This window comes from Marmota marmota, unplaced genomic scaffold (assembly GCF_001458135.2).
Source record: "Marmota marmota marmota unplaced genomic scaffold, marMar, whole genome shotgun sequence".
Taxonomy (NCBI): domain Eukaryota; kingdom Metazoa; phylum Chordata; class Mammalia; order Rodentia; family Sciuridae; genus Marmota; species Marmota marmota.
Genome location: NW_026000294.1, coordinates 4,991,762 through 4,998,915, shown reverse-complemented (window position 1 = coordinate 4,998,915; position 7,154 = coordinate 4,991,762).

The window sequence follows — 7,154 nt, the reverse complement described above, 5'->3', positions numbered from 1 at the left end:
ATCAGGAATTTTATCTTAATTATAGGGGTTGTGTGTGTGTGCATGCACGTGGTGTGGTATTCATTCAAGGAAAAGTATCTCCCCTAAGCCACCGATTGAGGTTTCAGAATGAGAAAATTAAAATGGCCTCATAGAATCCGTTCTTAAACTTGGAGAGGAACCAAGGAACCAAGCTGTTCTTCTGACACGGATGAAAAGTCCCATCTCAAAAATATCTAAACCCACTCAAAATTTCAAAAGAACCTGAGCTCAAGGCTCAAGCCCTGGGAGATGTCTTCTGCAGAGCAGCTGGAGAGCTACAGGGGAAATATAACATTTTTGTCCATTTTTATCTAATCCCACGCAGATTTAATCTCATCCTTCATGAAACATATCTCTTAATCAAACACTGTGTAAATAGAAAGGGGAAAAAAAGCACCTCAAACACGACTTATGTTTTATTTTTAGCTCAATTAATCCCCAGAGTCATTAACTGGCCTGTGGCTTCAGGGCTAACCTGGAGGAAAGCTCAAAGGCCCTTGGGCCTCCTCAGTCTAAACTACCAATCTTTTTCCTGTGCTGAAGAAGGTTAGTTTAGGCCTTTAATTTCAAGACTCAATCCCAAGATATTCATTTCCATTTTTATTAAAGCACAGATATTACTGAAACCTGATTTTTTTGTGTGATTTATCAAAGCCCTCAAAACCTAATTCAGTTGGCCACTCTTAAGTTAAATCTAACTTTGGCCTGCTGCAAAGTAATTTTTAAACAGGTAAAAATACTTTTTTTTTGATACTTTGATTCTGGGATTTTACCACTGAGTGATATCTCCACTCCTACTTATTTATTCATTTTAATTTTCAGACAGGGTCTCTATTTCGCTGAGGAACTCACTAAATTGCCAAGGGTGGCCTCAAATTTGCAATTCTCCTGCCTCAGTCCTCCAAGTCACTGGGATTATGGGAATCATCACCACCACATCTGGCCAGAAAGAACGTTTAGAGATTAAAATGATGTACACATTTCTCCTTCTGAACATTACTTTATTCATGTCTATAAACTTGAGGAAGTCACATTTCCATTCTTGGTCTGATTTATCCTTTATTTAAAATGAGAAAATAAATCAGTGGATTTGATCCATGGTTCCCAAACTTTATGGTACATCAGAATCACTGGAGGACTAGGATAAAAATATAGATGCTTAAAAGCATCAGCCATATTGATTCTGATTTAGTATATTAAGGGTATAGCTCTGGGAGCTACATATTTTTGTAAGCTTCCTACACAATTCTGATGGACACCATTGAACTCAACACTCTCTAAATTGTTATTCATATATAAAAATCAAGAAACTAATGTCTCCTGAAGAAATTTTGACATGTAACTGAACCATTCTGTTTCCTAAGATTCTCAGATCCATATTCAAAGCATTGAAACTTATTAGAGCTCTAAAATTCCTGATTGATGATGAAGATAATGATGAAAACAGAAAAAGATCCATAAAATGTCAGTTATGAAATTCAGAATTGGCCTCAGAGAAAAACCAGGAAACTCTGTTGTCAAAAGGTGTTCTACAATATGGCCTTCCATTTTGAACATTATTCAAAATACCACTAACTTGGAAGTAGAACATGTAAAAGGATTCAGTTGAAGGTTATCTGGTAGCACAGAGGCAAGGCTTAAATTACATTATTTCAAGTGGCCAAGTTAGGGCTTCTAAGTGATGAGAGACTTACATGAGTCTCCTAGTTCTTCTGACCACCCCATATTCTAGGGATTTCTGATAGATTTACTCCCACTCTGAACCCCCTCAAGAAATTTAAAATCAAGTCTGGGGCATAGACTATGTGTGTGTGTGAGAATAATAGACCCCAGCCTTCTCCTCTAATGCTGCTCTTGTCTGGAGTGTTCTAGTCAAAACAGTTCGTCTCCATGGCAACCACTGCTTTGGCTCAGCCTGAGGATTAAGATGACTTCATTGCACACACCTGATAAGGGAAGGCGGGATTTACTGTATGGAGAACATTCTTACTCCAAACAGAAACAGAGTCAACAAGTAGCCATGTTTGTCCCTGTTATGAAGGACAGCCTTGTAGCCCATAGAACTTATGCCTAAAGTAAGCCTCACAAGTTATCTCTGGCTTCCTTTCTCCATGCTTCCACATTTTCACTACCTGAGGTTTTGAAATCTTTAATTTCAAACATCCTAACAAAATTAATCACTCCATTTGATGGACATATTTTACATTGCCTCCTATGAGGAGTCAAATTGCTTGGCATTATCATACTAATTGTTGACAAAAAAGGGCAACTGAGTTGCATATATCAAGAAATGATTGCTAATATTTCACCAGGGTCTGGGGGAAGGATTCCTCCACTTTTAGGGCAAAGGTAGCTTAGGAAAATTCCTGTGTTTGGGGAGGGACAATATGTTGAAGATGATTATATCAGCTCAAATTAATCTAGCATCTTGGAAGAAATATCTCTATCTAAACACTTGGGTATTTATCCCCAAAGAAATGAAAATGTATGTCAACACTAAAAACCTCCAATGTAAATGCTTATAAAAGTCATATACTGAAAACAACCTGTATTAATTTCCAAAGGCTTCCATAACAAATTATTGCAGTTTACGTGGTTTAAAATATTGGATATGTATTTTCTCATAATCCTAGAAACTAGAAGTACAAAATTAAGATGTCTGGAGGATAGGGGCCTACTGTTGGGCTATTAGGGAGAATCTGTTCCATGCTACTCTCCTGGGTTCTGAATATTTTTTGGCAATCATTGGTATTTCTTGTCTTGTAGATAAATCATTACTATCCTCAACCTTCACATGAAGCTCTCCCTATGTCTTTTCACATAAACTTCTCTCTGTGCATGTCTGTGTTGTGTCCATATTTCTCCTTTGTATAAGGACACTAGTCATATTGGATTAGAGCTCATACCAACGGCTTCATATTAACTTGGTTACCTCTGTAAACATCCTATTTTAAAACAAAGTCACATCCTGATATACTGTAGGTTAAAGCTCCAAATTATCCTTTTTTAGTAGACAAGATTCAATATGAAACATAATCAAATTATTCTATAATAGTGACAGCTAAACAAACTGGTGCATACATACCATAGAATATCACTCAGTACCAAAACACACAGCAACTTGAATGGATTTTAAGTGCATTATCTAAGTGGGGAAAAATAACATAAAAACATTATATAATTTCATTTATATAATGTGCTCAAATTTTTAAAAAATTTTAGACACCAAAACTAGAATAGTGGTTGTCATGCCTTTGGAACAGTATGGTAGAGAGGTGAGTATAAATATAAAGGGGTAGAAGCCATGGAGCTCTTTGTAATGATGGAATAGTATTTTATCTTGATTACAATGATTATCAGAACCTAATAATATGATAAAATTAGTTGGAAATGGTCATTGAACTAATAACCATTTGCTTATTTCAATATTATTCTTTACTTATATAAAATATAATCACTGAAGGAAACTGGATGAAAAGTACATGGGATTTCTCTGTACATTTCTGTAAAACTCCCTATGAATGTAAAATTATTTTAAATAAAAACACTTTTAAATTTTGAAATGGTTTTTTAAAACCCTCCTCAAAATACTGAAAGAGCAGTCTTTTCATAAATTTAAAACCTTTTTTATATGAACCACTCATTTGAAACCCACAAAGTGTTCCAATAGAGCAGCAATCTAGTGGGTGACTTTTTTGTGAACAGAGCTATTGAGTATACCAAGAAAGAGACCACTGTCCCCAAGATAGCATCAACAATTAGGAGAATTATATTGGGTGATATACCTACATCAAGACCTGGCAGGAAATTTATTTGGAAATATTTGAGGCATACACTGAAGATACACAGAAATACTTGTGAATGATATGTAGAGAGAGCACATTTTGGAATTTTTGTGGTCACATGTGAGCAGGTAGGGATAAGATAAGTGAAACAAATGTTATATGACACTATGTGAACCATAGATTGGTAAGACCTGGAAAATAAGTTATAAATACAATACATCTTATAACAGAATTACAATATAAGTGTTATAGATACTCAACAGGGAAAGTAATTAACTATTACTTTGTTTGAGAAAAACTTCACAGAAGAGGTAATAGTTGATTTTGAAACTTAAGGATTTAATTAGGCAAAATAAAAATATTAAATAAAATAAATATAATCATGCCTCAGAAATTATGGGTAGGGTGAAATATAAAAGAGGTTGGTGGCTAGAGATGGACCATATATATCATATTATGAAGGCCCTTGTTTACAAAGCTAGGGGTTTTAGACTTTATCCTATAGAAAATATGGACTTTTTAAAGAATTTTCAGCAAGAGTACTAAGATCAGATTTTTATTTGGAAAGAGAACTCTAGTGGCAGTATGGAATATGAATTGGATTTTTGAGAGGCTGGATAAAGATGAGTAAAGAGTTTTATTATGTGAAGCCATGCCCAACAATGAAGTACAGGAAAACCTCATGAGACTAGGTGGACAGAATACACAGGTGCATCAGTATGCAATTTTGTGTTTTTCAAGCTCTTGATGAAATGGATCACAATGTGTGTGTGTGTGTGTGTGTGTGTGTGTGTGATAGTTTAGAGAAATGGAGGGACTGTTGACATAATTCTTTTTTTCTTTTCTTTTTTTAATTGATTTTATTATTTTTTAAAATATGTGACAACAGTGGAATGCATTACAATCCTTATTACACATATAGAGCACAATTTTTCGTATCTCTGTATATAAAGTATGTTCATGCCAATTTATGCCATTATACGTGTACTGCTTTTCATTACAATTCTTAATACACATATATACCACAATTTTTCATATGTCTGTTTGTATATAAAGTATGTTGACACCCAATTTGAGTCTTTATACATGTACTTTGTATAATGATGACCATCACATTTCACCATCCTTGCTAATACCCTTCCCCTTCCCTTTCCCTCCAACCCTTCATCCCTATCTAGAATTAATCTAATCCTCCCATGCTCTCCTTCCCTACCCCACTATGAGTTACCCCCCTTATATCAGAGAAAACATTCAGCATTTGTTTTTTTGGGGGGGGGGATTGACTGACTTCACTTAGCATTATCTTCTCCAAGGCCATCCATTTACTTGCAAATGTCATGGTTTTGTTCTTTTTTAATGCTGAGTAATATTCCATTGTGTATAAATGCCACATTTTTTTTTATCCATTCATCCACTGAAGGACATATAGTTTGGCTCCACAGTTTAGCTATTGTGAATTGTGCTGCTATAAACATTGATGTGGCTGTGTCCCTATAGTATGCTGTTTTTAAGTCCTTTGGGTATAGTCTGAGAAGAGGAATAGCTGGGTTAAATGATGGTTCCATTTCCAGCTTTCCAAGGAATCTCCATACTGCTTTCCAAATTGGTTGCACCAATTGCAGTCCCACCAGCAATGTATGAGTGTAACTTTTTTCCCCACATCCTCGCCAACACTTATTGTTTGTCTTCATAATAGCTGCCGTTTTGACTGGAGTGAGATGATATCTTAGAGTAGTTTTGATTTGCAGTTCTCTGATTGCTAGAGATGATGAGAATTTTTTCATGTATTTGTTGATTGATTTTATATCGTCTTCTGAGAAGTGTCTGTTCTGGTCCTTGGCCCGTTGATTGCATGGGTTATTTGTTTCTTAAATTTTTTTTGTGCTTAGCTTCTTGAGTTATTTATATACCCTAGAGATTAGTGCTGTATCTGATGCATGAGGGGTAATAATTTTCTCCCAGGATGTAGGCTCTCTGTTCACCTCACAGATTGTTTCTTTTGCTGAGAAAAAACTTTTAAATTTAAATCCATCCCATTTATTGATTCTTGTTTTTAATTCTTGCACTGTAAGAATCTTGTTAAGGAAGTTGGGGTTTAATCCCACATGATGAAGATAAGGGCCTACTTTTTCTTCTATTAGATGCAGAGTCTCCGGTTTAATTCTTAGGTCCTTGATCCATTTGAGTTAAGTTTTGTGCATGGTGAGAGATAGGGGTTCAATTTCATTTTGTTGCATATGGATTTGCAGTTTTCCCAGCACCATATGTTGAAGATACTATCTTTTCTCCAGTGCATGTTTTTGGGACCTTTGTCTAAATAAGATGATTGTAATTTTGTGGGTTAGTCTCTGTGTTCTCTATTCTGTACCATTGGTCTACCAGCTTGTTTTGGTGCCAATACCATGCTGCTTTTGTTACTATTGCTCTATAGTATGGTTTAAGGTCTGGTATAGCGATACCACCTGCTTCACTCTTCCTGCTTAGAATTGCTTTAGCTATTCTGGGTCTCTTATTTTTCCAGATGAATTTCATGATTACTTTTTCTATTTCTATGAGGAATGCCATTGGGATTTTGATCGAAATTCCATTAAACCTTGATATAATTCTTGTATTGAAAACACTAAATGAGAAACAACCTTTAAAAAGTTACCAGCAGGGAGTGACAAGATCTAGATGACAGAATAAAAAGTCACAGGCTCTCCTCCAGCCCCACCATGGGTATAATGATTCAACAACAAAAACACATGTAAAAATTCCTTGTGAATTATCCAGAAAATTATTGATGAGATTCTGCATTCCCAGAAGATTATAAAACCAGCCACACTAAAACTGTTATAAAAATTGTAGACACCCTAACACCATAATTATCAAGCTTGGCACAGTGCCAAATAATCATGATAAAACTTTCAGCTCCCAGTTTCTTTCTTAAGAGAGAAAAATCTTGGACTGCACATTCCACATCCCAACTTCTCTTTTGTTGTCTGAAAAGACTGGCTTCTATTTTACCTTTTCTGGAGTGATAATAGGAACCAGCATATTCTAGACTCTTGGGGGCTACAGAGAACAAAGGTGGTGTTTTGAATTACCACACAGGCACTTGTCACAGGGTATCCTGCTGATTCAGCAGAGACATAATGAGTCAATCTCAGCTCCCAGCTTTTCCTTGGAAGGCATGGGGAGTTGGATCATGTTCAAATGCTCTTGGTCTCTGTATCATTTGTTTCAGAGTACTCACAGGTATGGTATACTTTAGATTTTGGGGGGACTAAAAATAACATGATAGATTGAGGATTAAAAGGCCCATAAAGGCTCTGGCTGTGTTGATTGGTGAAGATCTTCTCCAGAAAA